This window comes from Lipotes vexillifer, unplaced genomic scaffold (assembly GCF_000442215.2).
Source record: "Lipotes vexillifer unplaced genomic scaffold, Lipotes_vexillifer_v1.1 scaffold439, whole genome shotgun sequence".
Taxonomy (NCBI): domain Eukaryota; kingdom Metazoa; phylum Chordata; class Mammalia; order Artiodactyla; family Lipotidae; genus Lipotes; species Lipotes vexillifer.
In genome coordinates, this window is record NW_006798732.1 from 2,484,098 (window position 1) to 2,502,978 (window position 18,881).

Consider the following 18,881-nt stretch of genomic DNA (forward strand, 5'->3'; position numbering starts at 1 on the left):
GCACAAATCCGGCCTTGGATTTCCTCTTTAATGGCTTTTTGGGAAGGGTGAGGTCTAAGCCTCTTAGCATGAATCATCTGTCTGTATTTGGGAACCTAAAGTAAGAATTTTTAACCTTCTTGGGATCATAGGTCCCTTTGAGTTTTTGGTGAAAGTTTTGGATTAGTTTCCTAGAAAAATACATGCAAACAATTTGCATAGGGCTTCCAGGAGGCTGCAATCTCCTGAGAGCCATCCACCCCATAACGTGGACCCTAGACATGCAGTTTGCCACTTTTTAAAGACAGCTGATGCCATCTTTTGTTCCTAAAAGACTTTCTTTTAAAGCTGTAATTACAGTGCTTGCTTGTTAAAATGTAAACTGTTGGGTTGGCCAAAAAGTGCCTTCGGTTTTTAAGTAAAAATAAAAGGCGCGTTTTTCATTTTCACCAAGAACTTTATTGAGCCATGTATTCTTTTGTTCCACTACCTTCTGCCATTTTTCAGGCAACTTCATAATTCCATCTTCCCAAAACTTTTTATCTTTTTGAGCAAAGAACTCTTCCAGGTGCTTTTTACAGTCTTCCAGGGGATTGAATTTTTTTCCGTTAAGAGAATTTTTTAAAGGCCAGAATAAATGGAAACCCGAAGGTGCAATGTCTGATGAATACGGCGGATGAATCTGAACTTCCCAGCCAAGATGTAACAGTTTTTGCCGGTCATCAAAGAAACATGCGGTCTTGCGTTATCCTGATGGAAGATTATGCGTTTATTGTTGACTAATTCTGGACGCTTTTCGTCGAGTGCAGCTTTCAGTTGGTCTAATTGGGAGCCGTACTTGTTGGAATTAATCGTTTGGTTTTCCGGAAGGAGCTCATAATAGAGGACTCCCTTCCAATCCCACCATATACACAGCATCACCTTCTTTGGATGAAGACTGGCCTTTGCTGTGGTTGGTGGTGGTTCATTGCGCTTGCCCCACGATCTCTTCTGTTCCACATTATTGTACAGTGTCCACTTTTCATCGCCTGTCACAGTTTGTTTTAAAAATGGAATGTTTTCGTTACCTTTCAGTGGAGAATCACATGCAGATATAGGGTCGAGAAGGTTTTCTTCGCTTAACTTATGTGGAACCCAAACATCAAAGCAATTGACATAACCAAGCTGGTGCAGGTGATTTTCAATGCTTGATTTGGATATTTTGAGTATGTCAACTATCTGCTGCGTGGTATAACGTTGATTGTTCTCAATTACTGTTTCGATTTGATCGCCATCAACTTCAACTGGTCTACCTGACCGTGGAGCATCGTCCAGCGAGAAACCTCCAGCACGAAACTTCACAAAGCACTTGTGACACATTCGCTCAGTCACGGCACCTTCTCCATACACTGCACAAATCTTTTTTTTGCGTTTCAGTTGCATTTTGACCTTCCTTGAAATAAGAAAGCATAATATGCTGAAGATGTTGCTTTTTTTCTTCTGTCTTCAATATTAAAATGGCTACATGAAAATTCACCAATTTTGATGTCTTTTTTTAAACACATGCTGATATGACAGCTGTCACATACAGTCTAACAAAATTGTTCCGAATGACGTTAAAGACAACTAAGTGCCACTAGAGCCATCTTATGGAAAAAAACGAACGAAACTTTTGGTCAGCCCAATACAAGCAAGCCTAGAACACAGTGGACTGCTACTTGTACGTTGAGATGAGACCTGCCCAAGTTCCATGATCTCACACCACCCCATCTGCCGTTCGTGGTAACATCCACCCATCACTCTGATAAAAATTGAGCAGTTCCCAGCTTTTCAATTAGTATTGAAATACAGATTTTTTTTTAATGGCAAATCTGATCATTTCACAATGAGGGCAGGAATGAAAGAGGTATGTACAAATATTGGACAGTTTATATACTTCTGGAGTGAATAATTCAAGTTCAATTTTTGTTGAATCACTAACACATTCCAAAGAAACTTTAATGCCGTGGCTACTCCCTCTAGAATATTGTTCTGGGAACTAAAGGAATCTGATCTGTGGAGAAAGTTCTGGGAAGTGATTTCAAATAGAATCAGTGCACAGTCAACCAGAATCAAAAGGTTGATGGTTTGTTGCTTTATATAATTTACCTTAAGCCTAAAAACTGTTTTTGGTGCTTATAACCACTTTATCCCATGACCGTTATAAGAATCTTTGTAGCAGTGCTGCAAGCACCCTGGCCTGACTTACAGGCAAAGTACCAGGGGCTCCCAGTGGCCTCCTGTGGAAAGGCTCCCCCCACCCCGCTTCTGGCTGTATCCCTGGAGTAAAGTTACAGCCTCAGAGCTCTGTTTTTGACTGTGCTTATAAGCACAAGTATACCCATAAACTCCTGCCATAGAGAAGGAGGGTCTAGAGACAAAGACATTATAAGGATCTCTCCTTGAACCATGAAAAAGTAATTCCAACTTAGATGAAATGTTCTTTATAACTTAAAAAAAAATCAAGTGCAGGTAGAAACACGGACCAAAATGGATCTCGCCGCAGCCAAATGAACCTAATGACTCATGAAAATTCAAATATGAAGGTTCTGAGACTCTCCTCTTAGAAGTAAAAAGTGATGTTTTTTTTCCTTTTATAAAGTATTGCACAAGGGAGCTGGATGCTGCCTTGTTAGAGGCCAGAATTAATTTACATTAACTGACCAACTCAGCCTTCTAGTTCCTACAGGACATTCTTAGAAGTTCTGGGTAAGTAATTGCAAACATTCTTTTAAATGCATTTCTCAGCTTGTAAGAAAGAAAGGGAAATCACTTGTTTTAGAAGTGAAGTGGAAACCAGATGCTCTGCAGGTAACTGACTGCTTGAGCTTCTGCTGTGTCTGTGATGGAGCCGTTGGCCAGAGCCGGGGTTGCGGGTCACTGTCCTGACATTCCAGCTGCACGAATGTCTGGGAAACACAAAACACAGAAGACAGCTACCCTCCTGGGGTTAGTCTGTTAGCGACTGGGAAGGAGTGGAAGACGCCAAGTCGCTTTCTAGGGAGATGGTGAAGAATCTGGTCGGCCTCATCCTGGGATTAGGTAGGAACAGAAGAAAGTCTACTCTAAGAATTTGTAACCACGAATCTGTTGGCCCATGGCTTGGGGTTTGAGTTTTTTATCTGCAAAATCCAAGAGTCCTGAGCTGTGAAATTAGCCAAGGAGCTAGTGCCCTCAGAAGCAAATAAAAAAGTATTTCTGAAAAGGTATATCTCTCACCCAGGACTCCCTCATATAATGCCCCAGGTTACAGAGCATTTGAGAAAACAGTTTCCCTTCAGCCTGCAGTCAGCAGACACCACCAATAGCAAGATTAAAACCTAGGCACTCTATATAATACACGTCTTATGGCTTATAAAGTAAGTACGCTTAAAGTGGTATTAGCGTGAAGGAAGGCCTCAGTCATAAGAACACTAGGTGCTAGGAAAACAGAACAGAAAGATTTGTCAAACCCTTTGAACTATAGGAATAAAAAGTACAGTCATTAAAAAAAAAACACCCAAAAAACTCTGTGGCTAGGTTCCTCAGAGATCAGATACAGCCTAAGACAGCGAGTAAATAAGATAGATTTCGGGAAAATTCCAAGAATGCAGAGACAGAAGAGGTTAAGACATGCCAACTCAGTTTTTCATGGAATATGGGATCCATAATGCTTTGCATAAGAATAAAGGGCTAAGAACTTTTGCCTTACTCAATATCAAAAGTGTAGATAAAACTATGGTAACGGCATCGGCTTAGAGAGACAAATCAGGGAACAGAACAGAGAGCTCAGATGCAGACGCTTGTATGGGGGAGTGTCGTAAGTAACAGGTAGTAATATTACCTGTCAGTGTGAAAGGATTAAATGTTGTGTCCTTTTGGAAAAAGATAAAGGTCGAGAGCTCCTCATGGGTGTGGGTTAAGACTTCAGTGTTCAAAGTAAAGCGGTAGAACTTCACAGAAGAGTCACAGGAGAATCTCGTTACTACATCAGGATAGGGAATGTTTTATTAAGAAAGAAAATGCACAGCCATAAAGAAAGAGCTGGATGTTTTTGGCTGCGTTAAAATGACTTCTGTTTGCCTAGGGCCACCAGTTGTTTATTTAAGGTAGGATCAGCAATGGACCGATAGTCCAAAAACTGGACTGGTTTAGGTGCAATAGGTTATTTCTCACTCAGTCATCACTTGGAGGGATTTGCCTTAGGGATGCGTTGCTCTCCTTCCTGAGCCATTTGGGGGCCCAGCTTCCTTCCATCTGGTGGCTTTGCTGTCTCTTAAGCCACATCCGGGTGGGGGAAACCAGCCGGTTTCCTCACTGAGAACTTACACTTGCGGTCCTCGCTTGACAGCTGATCATACGCGTTCACCAGGCTACAAGGCGAGGGAGGAGTGGACGGCCTCGGAAGTGCAGCCCTTGACCCACCGCCGCTGTCCGGCTGCAGGGAGTCCCCGTGGAGGGCGGGGGTTGGTGTCGGAGAGCAGCTGTCCGCCGCAGGAACTATCATGAACAGGGAAACCTCAGGGAGACTGCATTTCACATCCGTGTCACTGGCAAAATGTCTGCCGATGCCAAGTATTAGCAAGGGTTCTGGGGCCACGGGGAACACCCAGGCACCAGGCAGGGCAGGAAGGAGTCCCGTGAATGGATATTTAGTAGCAAAATGTGTTAAGGGCCAGAGTGTTCCTCAATTGAAAAGTGGGTATATAAACTACTGTTGATTAATATGATGGAATATTGTTCAGCTGTCAGAATGAATGAACTGGATCCGCATGTATCAACACAGATATGGCAGATTGTATTGAATGAAAACTCCAGTCGTTAACAGAAACAGTGCCACTTATGTACATTTAAAACGATAATAGAAGGTGTTGTTTTTTTAATTGAAGTGTAGTTGATTTACAGGGTTTCAGGTGTACAGCAAAGTGATTCAGTTATACATATATATTTGTCCCATTTGTTTATTTTTAACATCTAAAATTTTTGAAAATGTTTTCATTATTAGTGTTCCATTTTAAAACACTTTAGACATATAAAAAATAAAATATGATAAATAAGCTGCATACCCAGCAGCAAAATTAAAGCGATATTAACCTCGTATATTTGCTTCAGATACTGTATGAAATAAATCATAAGAGGCGTGGCTAGAGGCCCATGCTGAAACTGCTGGATATATTCCCATACACACTTTCATATTTTTAAACATATACACATCCATAAACAGTACGTGCTATCCTCTTCACAGTTGCCAAGACATGGAAACAACCTAATTGTCCATCGACAGAGGAATGGATAAAGAGGACGTGGTACATATACACAGTGGAATATTACTCAGCCATAAAAAGGAATGAAATTTTTGCCATTTGCAACAACATGGATGGACTTGGAGGGCATTATGCTGAGTGAAATAAGTCAGACAGAGAAAGACAAAAACTGTATGATATCACTTGCGTGTGGAATCTAAAAAACACAACAAACTAGTGAATATAACAAATAAGAAACAGTCTCGCAGATACAGAGAACAAACTAGTGGTTACCAGTGGGCAGAGGGAATGGGGGAGGGGGAGGGGTTAAGAGGTACAAACTGTTAGGTATAAAATAAGCTACAAGGATATTGTACAACACAGGGAATATAGCCAATATTTCATAATAACTAAATGGAGTATGACCTTTAAAAATTGTGAATCACTGTATTGTACACCTATAACTTATACAATATTGTACATCAGTTACACTTCAGTAAAAAAAAAAAGGAAAATATTTAGAAGTAAACAATAGTGCACTATACACAATGACTAAAATTTTTAAAAAATACGTATGAAAACCACTTTTGGCATTCCTTATCATTAGAAACACCACCTGAAAGGAGGGCAGAGGTGAAAAGAGGGAGAGGCAAGCACATGCTCTCACTTCCAGTTTCCTAGTAGAGTGAATGAACAGCGAGTCCTCTGTCACCTTCACGCCACCAGCAGTGCAGGTGGTCTGATGTGCCAGCCTGTACTGAGCACTGTGAAGGGAGCGCTAAAGTGTGCAGCAGCAAAAACGGACAGAAGTGTCTTCCGTCTCGTCTCTTCAATTAATGAATAATGAAGAGGGAGAAATCATATTTTAACCTAAACACCTCCTGAATCTCCCCTTTGTGTGATTATGCCCTCTTAGCTCTTTCCCCCGTAACCTTTCTAAATAGAAAGGTTAGAAGCACTTACACTCTTGCCATATTTTGTTTCCAAATTGCCTCTGAGTATCTTTCTCCTGGGATGGGTGTTTATTTCATTTAATATTTTATGAATGAGTAAAACTCCGATTAGAGTAGCGTACCTTTTCCTTTGTCCCCAGTCGTTTGTATGATGTACGTGTGGGGTCACGTAAAGAAAGAAGGAATAAAGTAAGATAAGAACGGAAAAATATTAGAAAACAAAAATGGTAAAAACTAATGAATCTAAAGGGTGTTTCTTGGAAAACACAGTAAAATCAGTATTAGTTAACTAACGTAGGGATGAGGGGTGAAAATAAAGTTACAAACACCAAATAAGAGGTGGTAGCGAAGAAAAAACTATGGAGTAAATTCAAAGACTTCGAAGAGACTATTTTGCTTAAGTAGCTTCAGGTAGCTTTTTTTCAAAGCCAGACAAAAATGGATAATTTTCTAGGAAATGGTATTTTCTGCAGCTCATACTAGGAGAGATAGAAACACCTAATTGGAGAAATTGCTGTAAACAAACCAGAAGAAATAAAATACCAAAATATATCAGAGACAGCTGGTTTCTCAGGGGAATGCCATCAAATATTTAAAGAAGAGATCACTCCACTGGTATTTAGATGTTCCCAGAGCATATAAAACGTAGAAAGCTGGGCTTCCCTGGTGGCGCAGTTGTTGAGAGTCCGCCTGCCGCTGCAGGGGACACGGGTTCGTGCCCCGGTCCGGGAAGATCCCACATGCCGCGGAGCGGCTGGGCCCGTGAGCCATGGCCGCTGAGCCTGCACGTCCGGAGCCTGTGCTCCGCAACGGGAGAGGCCACAACAGTGAGAGGCCCGCGTACTGCAAAAAAAAAAACGTAGAAAGCTTCCATAATTTTAAAATAACGAAATGAGTATAACATTGTTATCAAAACCCAGTAAAGGCAGGACAAAAAGAAATGTCAGCCTTAATTATGAATATTGATGCAGAAATTCTAAGTAAAGTATTGGCCAGTGGAATTCTCCGCCCATTAGAAGAACAATACATCGTAACACATGAAGTTCATTGTGGGTTGGATGGGTTAGTATTTGGAAATTTATAAAGAGCACGCATATTAACGGGTCCAATAGGAAACACAATATGTATATACTGAAAAACATTTTGTGAAATTGAGCATTCATTCTTTAAAAATACTCTTGATAAAATTAGAATGCGTGGGTCCTGATTTCACGAGATAGTATTTATCTGTGGCGATGATGTGAAGCCAGAATTTATCACGTTAAAGACAGGAACAAAACAAGAATGTCAGCCCTCATCAGTTTCATAAAATTTTTTTTGGAGGTGTCAGCCAAGAAAATTAGCCCAAAGAGGGAGATTAGTAGTAGAAAATGGAGAGGAGGACATACAGTTAGCACTACTGCCTCTGCTCTTTGTTGTTTTCTTGTTTTTCAGTTTTAAATTTACCCTTCTCTTTCTTGTCCCTTTTTTTCTCTTGAGCTAAAGTTTTTTTGTTTTTTCTTCCTTTTGGAGAAAGATTAAATTATTCTTTTTAAAAGAGGGTCCCGGCCATTAGAATACTTTCACTTTTGTAATCTTTACACAATATAGTGTGTAATTTTCAGCTCTTCTAGGTTGTCATTGTGATGCACGGATCTTCTTTTAATACCGAATTCCCTCCTCCTCATGCTTTTAAGTAAAGGAGGGAGATAGCGGTGCGTGCGTGCGTGTGTGTGTGTGTGTGTGTGTGTGGTGTCTGTGTGCACGCGTGCCATTTCTAGATTGGGTACTATGATAAACACAGCAGAGATTCAAACCACTGTGCTTTTTAATATTCATAATAGAAGGCAAAAGGATTTGACAGCTTTGGTTTATTTAATATCACCATTTAGGTAACCTTGATTGTGGTTTTCAGTTTACCTCTGCACATCATTGAGAGGTTTAAAACAGATGATTGCATTGAGATTGGTCAAGCTTTATTTATACTTTTGTTTTTGAAGCTTCATTTAAGGCAGTTTCTACTGTACGTGTACCAAAATTAGATTACTGGCACCAGATTTCCTTATAGAAATTGAACATTTATTTTCAAGATGTGAATGTACGTGAAGGTACCTATAGCTTTCCTATAAGCCTTAGTTACATATACAAATGAATTTTATTTTAACCGACTTCTTCTGATTAGAAGTGTAATTACAGAAAACAAACCCTTATGGACACTACTTAATAGAGCATAAACGTATATACATTTTGAGTTGTCCTTTTTTTCTTAATAGTGTATTTTAAACATTTTAGCACATGCCATTCTTTTTTAGGATCTTGGTTTTGAATAATTGCATATTTTTCTGTCATATGAAATTAATGTAACCAGAGTCTCCCCTTCTCCCCAGACTCTTTTATTTTTACCCCTAGGTCCTTTCTCTCCTCAATTCCTTCCAGTTTTACTCTCTTCTTGTTCTTCAAATGAGAAAAAATGAAGTACACTTTTATTATGTGGTTGAATCTGCAAAGGGAAATGTTTATTTAAAATAAATGAGATTTTGCATATTTGGCGATCCATAATATTTAGTAAGGGATGCTGTTTGCCTTATTGCTAAAGCCACGACTTTGGTTATATATTTGTCTATTGGATTCCAGAATGTTACCTCTCAGGGAAACTTGCCAAACTGTATATCAGAGTGAACTTTTCTGGGGTGTAAAGGGAAATTACATAGTGGATAACATGAGGTGATGCCATGTCATCCAATATAGAAGGCACTAGCCACATACTGATGTTTAAATTTGAATTAATTAAAATTAAAAATTCAGTTCCTCAGGCCCACTAGCCACAGTCCAAGCACTCAGTCCAGGAGTCACGCAGCTGGTGACTCAGCCTAGCGAACAAGCAGAGTATGGGTCCAGCATCAGAACGTGCTGTTGAGCAACCTTGGGGTCACGCTGTACATGTTACCTGTTTTTATATTAGAGTTTTTACATCAGTTTGGTTTTAAATTTTTCTTCCTAGTATTATAAATACTAGTAAAAAGCAGAATTTTAAGATGTTTGGAAACAGTGAACAGTTCAAAATTATTTAGAGTAATTTTTACTTTGCTAACCAACTTAAATTTTTAAATTAGGTACTGAAGTAAAACACATCTAGACAAAGGGTTGCCAGCATCTGGAAATTCTAGGAGAACTTTTAAAATATTCTCGATTTAGTACAAAGTCCAGGGACAGGCAGGGGAGGGTGGGCTCTTGTATCCTTGAGTGAGGGTCTTGGAAGGATGATGGAGAAAGAGGAAGCTGTTTTTTAAAAGACACTCAGAAGAAGCAAATTAAGTGGAGAAATAACGTATTTAATTGGGGCATGTAGTTTTAGGTTATAATTATAGTAGTTTGATAAATCTAGAAAAAGTAGAAACCATAGGAAGGGAAAAACCAAGGCGGGGAGGGGTGGACGGGAACCGTCAGTCATCCTGTTGTCAGTGGCAACAGCCGTTGTGATTTGTCACCTCTCTATCCAGCCTCCTTTCTGTCATATTCATTCAACAGTGAATGAGGCCAGTGGAGAACGCAGACGAGATCTGAGAGGCCAGTGGGGTGATTAAGTGCCCTGAAGCTAAGCCAGATGGCCTGAGTTTTAAATCCCAGCTCTGCCATTTGTGGAACCATAGCCAGTTATTTAACTGTGTATATGTTTATCTGTAAAACTGGGACAACAACAGTGCTATCTACCTTTTAGTGTTCTTGTGAGTTTAGAATTAAAATACTAAACTCATTGAAGACCATGTTATGAAGAGTCCTGATAACTAGGCTGAGGTAATAGAGGCACATGAGCTTTGGGGCTTATTGTTGCAGGAAGGCAGACACTTACACAGGTAGTTGCAATAAAGTTAGATAAGTTTTATGAGTGGGTAAGTTTAGTATTCTATATGATAGTATATGTTCAGGTGACCTAATTCTTTTTTTTTTTCTTTTTTTTAATTCTTGATAATAATGATTTAAGCAAAATCAATTTAGCTTTCAGGACAGTTGGTCTCATTTTAGATTATATTTTGTTATAGCTTCTTCAAATCAACTGTTACCTGTTTCGTGGCTTTTTTTTCCTTAAATTTATTGCCGTAATATGATAAATGTTGAAAGCTTCCAAGATATTAAGTACAAATGTTGCCCTGACCATTCTGGTAACATCATAAGTGTCAAAACTCTTTCTCTTTCCCTGATGCTTTGCGTTAGGTACCAGGTTGCCAAAAGGGTAATAGAATCCTCTCTTAGCGATAGCATCTGCCTAATCAAAATAAAATCTATCTTCCAGACTTTTTCCAAGAGAGTTTGGTTAGCTTTGAGCATAATTAAGAGTATTTTACTTGATACCTGTTAAAAACAGGAAACCAGGGCTTCCCTGGTGGCGCAGTGGTTGAGAGTCCTCCTGCCGATGCAGGGGACACGGGGTTGTGCCCCGGTCTGGGAGGATCCCACATGTCGCGGAGCGGCTGGGCCCGTGAGCCATGGCCGCTGAGCCTGCGCATCTGGAGCCCGTGCTCTGCAGTGGGAGAGGCCACAGCAGTGAGAGGCCCGCGTACCGCCAAAAAAAAAAAAAAAAACCAGAACACCATGAGGTACAACTGTTTTTCATATATAATGGGGGGCAATCTCCTCAACTGGAAATAAGAAGAGGCTAAAGTAAGTTTTCAAGCATAAAAATTTAAGGGCACCGAGATTGGTTCAAGATGGTGGAGTAGAAGGACGTGTGCTCACTCCCTCTTGCGAGAGCACTGGAATCACAACTAACTGCTGAACAGTCGTCAACAGGAAGACACTGGAACTCACCAAAAAAGACACCCCACATCCAAAGACAAAGGAGAAGCCACAGTGAGACGGTAGGAGGGGCTCAATCACAATAAAATCAAAACCCATAACCACTGGGTGGGTGACTCACAGACTGGAGAACAATTAAACCACAGAAGTCCACCCACTGGAGTGAAGGTTCTGAGCCCCACGTCAGGCTTCCCAACCTGGGAGTCTGGCAACGGGAGGAGGAATTCCTAGAGAATCAGACTTGGAAGGCTAGCGGGATTTGACTGCAGGACTTTGACAGGACTGGGGGAAACAGAGACTCCACTCTTGGAGGGCACACACAAAGTAGTGTGCACATCGGGACCCAGGGGAAGGAGCAGTGACCCCATAGGAGACTGAAGCAGCCCTGCCTGCTAGTGTTGGAGGGTCTCCTGCAGAGGCGGGGGGTGGCTGTGTCTCACTGTGAGGACAAGGACACTGGCAGCAGAAGTTCTGGGAAGTACTCCTTGGCGTGAGCCCTCCCAGAGTCCGCCATTAGCCCCAACAAAGAGCCTGGGTAGGCTCCAGTGTTGGGTCGCCTCAGGCCAAACAACCAACAGGGAGGGAACCCAGCCCCACCCATCAACAGACAAGCGGATTAAAGTTTTACTGAGCACTGCCCACCAGAGCAACAGCCAGCTCTACCCACCACCAGTCCCTCCCATCAGGAAGCTTGCACAAGCCTCTTAAATAGCCTCATCCACCAGAAGGCAGACAGCAGAAGCGAGAACTACAGTCCTGCAGCCTGTGGAACAAAAACCACATTCACAGAACGATAGACAAGATGAAAAGGCAGAGAGCTATGCACCAGATGAAGGAACAAGATAAAACCCCAGAAAAACAACTAAATGAAGTGGAGGTAGGCAACCTTCAAGAAAACGAATTCAGAATAATGATAGTGAAGATGATCCACGACCCCGGAAAAAGAATGGAGGCAAAGATCAAGAAGATGCAAGAAATGTTTAACAAAGCCCTAGAAGAATTAAAGAACAAACAAATGGAGATGAACAATACAATAACTGAAATGAAAACTACACTAGAAGGAATCAATAGCAGAATAACTGAGGCAGAACGGATAAGTGACCTGCAAGACAGAATGGTGGAATTCACTGCTGCAGAACAGAATAAAGAAAAAAGAATGAAGACACCCTAAGAGACCTCTGGGACAACATTAAATGCACCAACATTCTTATTATAGGGGTCCCAGAAAGAGGAGAGAGAGAGAGAGAGAGAGAGGACCCGAGAAAATATTTGAGGAGATTATAGTCGAAAACTTCCCTAACATGGGAAATGAAATAGCCACCCAAGTCCAGGGAGTGCAGAGTCCCAGGCAGGATAAACCCAGGGAGAAACACACCGAGACACATAGTAATCAAATTGACAAAAATTAAAGACACAGAAAAATTGTTAAAAGCAACAAGGGAAAAATGACAAACAACATACAAGGGAACTCCCGTAAGTTTAACAGCTGATTTGTCAGCAGAAACTCTACAAGCCAGAAGGGAGTGGCAGGATATATTTAAAGAGGTGAAAGGGAAGAACCTACAACTAAGATCACTCTACTCGGCAAGGATCTCATTCAGATTCAATAGAGAAATCAAAAGCTTTACAAACAAGCAAAAGCTAAGAGAATTCACCACCACCAAACCAGCTCTACAACAAATGCTAAAGGAACTTCCTTAAGTGGGAAACACAAGAGAAGAAAAGGACCTACAATAACAAACCCAAAACAATTAAGAAAACGGTAATAGGAACATACATATTAATAATTACCTTAAATGTGAATGGATTAAATGCACCAACCAAAAGACACAGTCTCGCTGAATGGATACAAAAGCAAGACCCATATATGTGCTGTCTACAAGACACCCACTTCAGACCTAGGGACACATACAGACTGAAAGTGAGGGGATGGACAAAGATATTCCATGTAAATGGAAATCAAAAGAAAGCTGGAGTAGCAATACTCATATCAGATAAAGTAGACTTTAAAGAATGTTACAAGAAACAAGGAAGGACATAATGATCAAGGGATCAATCCAAGAAGAAGATATAACAATTATAAATATATATGCACCCAACATAGGAGCACCTCAATATATAAGGCAAATGCTAACAGTTATAAAAGAGGAAATCGACAGTAATACAATAATAGTGGGGGACGTTAACACCTCACTCACACCAATGGACAGATCATCCAGACAGAAAATTAATAAGGAAACACAAGCTTTAGATGACACAATAGACCAGATAGATTTAATTGGTATTTGTAGGATATTCCATCTGAAAACAACAGATTACATTTCTTCTCAAGTGCACACGGAACATTCTTCGGGGTAGATCACATCTTGGGTCACAAATCAAGCCTCGGTAAATTTAAGAGAATTGAAATCATATCAAGCATTTTTTTGGACCACAATGCTATGAGATTTGAAATTTACAGGGGAAGAAAACATAAAAACACAAACACAGGGAGGCTAAAGAATACGTTACTAAATAACCAAGAGATCACTGAAGAAATCAAAGAGGAAATCAGAAAATACCTAGAGGCAAATGACAGCAAAAACACGATGATCCAAAACCTATGGGATGCAGCAAAAGCAGTTCTAAGAGGGAAGTTTATAGCAATACAATCCTACGTCAAGAACCAAGAAAAATGTCAAACAATGTAAGCTTACACCTAAAGGAACTAGAGAAAGAACCAACAAAACCCAAAGTTAGTAGAAGGAAAGAAATCGTAAAGATGAGAGCAGAAATAAAAACAAAGAAAACAATAGCAAAGATCAATAAAACTAAAAACGGGTTCTTTGAGGAGATAAACAAAATTGATAAACCTTTAGCCAGACTCATTAAGAAACGGAGAGGACTCAAATCAATAAAATTAGAAATGAAAAAGGGGAAGTTACAGCAGACACCACAGAAATACAGAGCATCCTAAGAGACTACTACAAGCAACTCTATGCCAATAAACTGGACAACCTGGAAGAAATGGACAAATTCTTAGAACCTTCCAAGACTGAACCAGGAAGAAATAGAAAATATGAACAGACCAATCACAAACACTGAAATTGAAATTGTGATTAAAAATCTTCCAACAAACAAAAGCCCAGGACCAGATGGCTTCACAGGCGAAATCTATCAAACATTTGGAGAAGAGCTAACACCCATCCTTCTCAAACTCTTCCAAAACATAGCAGAGGGTGGAACACTCCCCAACTCATTCTACGAGGCCACCATCACCTGATACCAAAACCAGACAAAGATGTCACAAAGAAAGAAAACTACAGACCAGTATCACTGATGAACATAGATGCAAAAATCCTCAACAAAATACTAGCAAACAGAATCCCACAACACATTAAATTTAGCATCATACACAATCAAGTGGGATTTATCCCAGGGATGCAAGGATTCTTCAATATGTGCAAATCAATCAATGTGATACACCATATTAACAAATTGAAGAATAAAAATGATATCATCTCAGTAGGTGCAGGGAATCAGACTCCCAGACTTCAGACTATACTACAAAGCTACAGTAATCAAGACAATATGGTACTGGCACAAAAACAAAAATATAGATCAGTGGAACGAGAGAGAGAGCCCGGAGGTAAACCCACGCACATATGGTCACCTTATTTTTGATAAAGGAGGCAAGAATATACAATGGAGAAAAGACAGCCTCTTCAATAAGTGGTTCTGGGAAAACTGGGCAGCTACATGTAAAAGAATGAAATTAGAACACTACCTAACACCATACACAAAAATAAACTCAAAATGGATTAAAGACCTAGATGTAAGACTGGGCACTATAAAACTGTTAGAGGAAAACATAGGAAGAACACTCTTTGACATAAATCACAGCAAGATCTTTTTTAACCCCCCTCCTAGAGTAATGGAAATAAAAACAAAAATAAACAAATGGGACCTAATGAAACTTCAAAGCTTTTGCACAGCAAAGGAAACTATAAACGAGACGAAAAGACCACTCTCAGAATGGGAGAAAATATTTGCAAACGAACCAGTGGGCAAAGGATTCATCTCCAGATCTCCAGAGAAGACATACAGATGGCCAAGAGGCACCTAAAAAGCTCCTCAGCATCACTAATCGTTAGAGAAATGCAAATCAAAACTACAGTGAGGTATCACCTCACACCTGTTAGAATGGGCATCATCAGAAAACCTACAAACAATAAATGCTGGAGAGGGTGGGGAGAAAAGGGAACCCTCTTGCACTGTTGGTGGGAATGTAAATTGATACAGCTCCTATGGAGAACAGTATGGAGGTTCCTTAAAAAACAAAAGTAGAATTACCATATGATCCAGCAATGCCACTACTGGGCATATACCCAGAGAAAACCGTAATTCAAAAAGACACATGTATCCCAGTGTTCATTGCAGCACTATTTAGAATAGCCAGGACATGGAAGCAACCTACATGCCCATCGACAGACGAATGGGTAAAGAAGATGTGGCACATCTATACAATGGAATATTACTCAGCCATAAAAAGAAACAAAATTGGGTCATTTGTAGAGATGTGGATGGACCTAGAGACTGTCATACAGAGTGAAGTAAGAAAGAGAAAAACAAATATCGTATATTAACGCATATACGTGGAGTGTAGAAAAATGGTGCAGATGAACCGGTGTGCAAGGCAGAGATAAAGACACAGATGTAGAAAACAAACCTATGGTCCCCAAGGGGGGAAAGGGGTGGGGGGGGGTGGTGGGATGAACTGGGAGATTGGGGTTGACATATATACACTAATTTGTATAAAATAGATAACTAATAAGGACCTGCTGATAAAAATATAAAATTCAAAAATAAAATTTAAGGGCCCCTGTGTAAGAGCTGAAATAGATTAAACTAGGTGCCAACAGTTACAAATTTGTCAAAGCTCCCCTCATTTTTAGCTGTCATTCTAGGTTTTTTAAAAGAACTCAGTCTTCTGATGCATTAAAATGTATACTTGCCTTTGTGTTTCTTTGGTCATGGTGATGGGAAACAGACAAAATTATCTTGTATTAATAGAATTTTACTGGTTTTACAAAATGAAAAATTGAAGCTGAATAGTTACGAGAGATGTCTCTAGTTATGAGAAATCCCTTTGTTTTGTAGGAATTTGAATGGGTGGGGGGAAGCTGACTATTTGGAAGAAAGGAAAAGTGAGAAGAAGTGAAGGGAGCCGTGTGCTCCGTGAGGTCTTCCGGGAGCGCTGGCCCTCGGTCTGCACGACGCCTGGTTCTTTGCTCTGGATGGTTATTATACACCAAATTGTCAGAACATGGCTGCCCGCTTCTTGCTTTGCTTTAATCATAATTTATGTTTTTAGCAGGTATATAACCTGCAACCACCACTCAAAGTATTGAAGCAATTATGTTTTAGAAATTAAAGATTTTATAAAGCTAATGTTTGGGGAACACAGTTTAGCCTTTGCGTGGGTTCTATTTAATAATGATCCCACCCCTCAGTTTGACTTCTTGTTACAAACACTGAAGCACAGTAATAGATGAATTAGGAGCGCCTATTTGTCATCTGTAGGTTTACAGAAACATGTTTAGAATGTTCAGTAGATCAGTTGCTGTTGAAACGATCCAAGTAGTTGAATGTCTCAGGTTGCTTGCTGGCAGGTGAGCTTATGTGCATTTGCTTTCCTTCCAGATTCACGAGAAACTTCACTACTATGAGAAGCAGAATCCCACGCCCATCCTCCAGGGTGCGGCAGCCTTAGCTGGTGACGTAAGTGTGCCTTTCTGAGCTCAGGGGGACTCGTCCTTCGCGGCCCCTTGGGAGCAGGACTCACCCGAGTGCAGACAGAGACGTGTGATCCTAGGAGTGAAAACCGAAAGAAGTTGCAAATATCTCCAAAAGGCCTGTCATCCCTGAGCTTATGCTGACACTAGGCTGATTTTTGTTCACTTCCCTGTCCTAAAGATTTTGCATGGAGATAACCCTCTTGTCCTGCCTTGGTAATTACGAAATAGAAATTTTAGTCTGTGCCTCTGTGGGGAGAGATGCTATCAGCTGTTAGAGTGAGAAAGTCACAGGCAAGAGAAAGCTTTGGTATCGCCGGCAGTCTTGAAACTGACAGACGCTGGCATAGGAATGAGGCGGACGAAATATGTAACAAGTCAGGGTTGTTTTTTAAATGGATTGTAAAGCGTAGTAGAGATTTATGGATATTAGACCTTTCCAAATTACCTTCATAACCAAAAAATAAATTTGAGCAGCAGTTGGCATTGATGGAGTAGTTTATTTCCCGTAGCTATAATTTTATTTTAAATCTGGGTCAGGGAACTAACTTGCTGTTTCTACTGTTAACTTCTGGACTCAGATGAACTGAGCACAGACCTGGATGAACTACAGGGGACACTAAGCTGGACAAGAAATACATGTGGCGTGGAGGCTGCTTTTAGTGACACCCTACAGCCTATGTGTTGATTTTTAATCCTTTATGTTATTACAGTAAAACAAACTATAGTTCCTTTTAGTAAGATTTTAGGGCTGTAGGTATAATGAAAACAACCGACCATCTTCAAGGGTTGATTTTCTTTGATAATGCCGTGTATCCTAGTTCAGAAAATAAAGCTGTGTCATGTATCTCCAAGTTGTGTGTTACCTGTTTAGTCCCCATTTTTTTCTTCCATTTCTACAGAGATTACAAATTACAAGGATGTTGCAAAAATATACATGTTTTGTGAAGACGCTTACCTCTGTGTTGCAGAAACCGAAACACTTGACAGTTGAGAGAGCCTTGAAAACCACTTTTAAAACATTCATTGTTGAGGGTTTGGGGAAATATTTATTTATAAACCAATGTAGTTAAGGCCCAGTCATGTTCCAACAATATTGCATTGTTTTTTTAATTAGAGATTTTTATGTAAATATAAACTTAGCATTTTGTAATTCATCAGAGCAATATATTTAAATGTTTGATTCAAGAGTGCAAAGAGCCTTTTGTGTCTTTTTGTAAGTTAAAAATTCTGTAAAAAAATGTTACCTTGAAAAAGGAAAAGCACTTTTTGAAGTGTAGTCAGTGAATATATCCATTTTATCTGATTTTATTTTTTGTGTATAATTTATATTACACCCCTCGTTTAGAGAAAAGTCCTTTCCAGAGATAAGAGCAATTATTTTTAGTTTGTTAGAAACTATAGGGGCCAGTGGAACTTTCATGCAGTGTTTTGAGAAGGGTTTTTAAATGAAAGTATATGTACATATTTTGCATTCTGTGCTGCATTTTTTCATAATTCTAATCTTTTTTTCTATTTGAATCTTGCTGTTCTTCTTATGAAAATGATATGATCCTTCTTATAGCCTAAGATTGAGTAGAGATTTTGATAGAGGCCTCTTAATGCAGAACACAAGGCAGGTTCCAGGCTCCACCCCTTGCTTCTTCAGCTTCAGCTGGAACTGGCAATGGGAATTTATAATCCTGGTGGTAGCGAACAGTCAGCATCTGAGGTAGCAGCGTAGTTGTCAACCTATTATAAGTCACTTTATGATTAACCTATTTTATATTTAACAGACGGTGTAGGTAAACATAATAAAAGTTTCAGATCATTTGCTCTTTTAGAGGCATTCTAGTTCTTTTTACCCCAGCTCTAAACAGCAAGCTACTGTGTAGAAACCCTGTGGATTTCACCACCTCCTTCAGAAGTTCTCTTTTCTGTTTTTTTCTTTGTTACAATGTCAGAGCCTGATCCAGTCCTTTTTACAAGTGGTCCTTTGTCTGCATGCAAAAGACCATTTCATAGATGAAGTGCTGGGATTTGCCCCCTGTGCAGTAAATCAGAAGGTGATCTAGCTGATGTGATCTCTTGAGTTGTACTCAGCTGAGAGCCTGGGCTGGGATCAGGGCTACTAAGAGCCTCAAAAGAAGAGCAGCGATTGATCGTCTGTTTTCTTTCCTGCT

The 18,881-nt window shown here is 40.0% G+C and overlaps 1 protein-coding gene across 1 annotated transcript in view; it reads left to right on the plus strand.

Moving 5' to 3' along the window:
- Positions 1 to 18,881, plus strand: part of MPP7 (MAGUK p55 scaffold protein 7) — a 179,618-nt gene that overhangs the window by 47,477 nt on the left and 113,260 nt on the right. Inside the window, exon 2 of the mRNA XM_007470910.1 lies at positions 16,628 to 16,705. The gene's annotated coding sequence lies outside the window, so the exon portion shown is untranslated. The remainder of the gene's footprint in view (positions 1 to 16,627; positions 16,706 to 18,881) is intronic.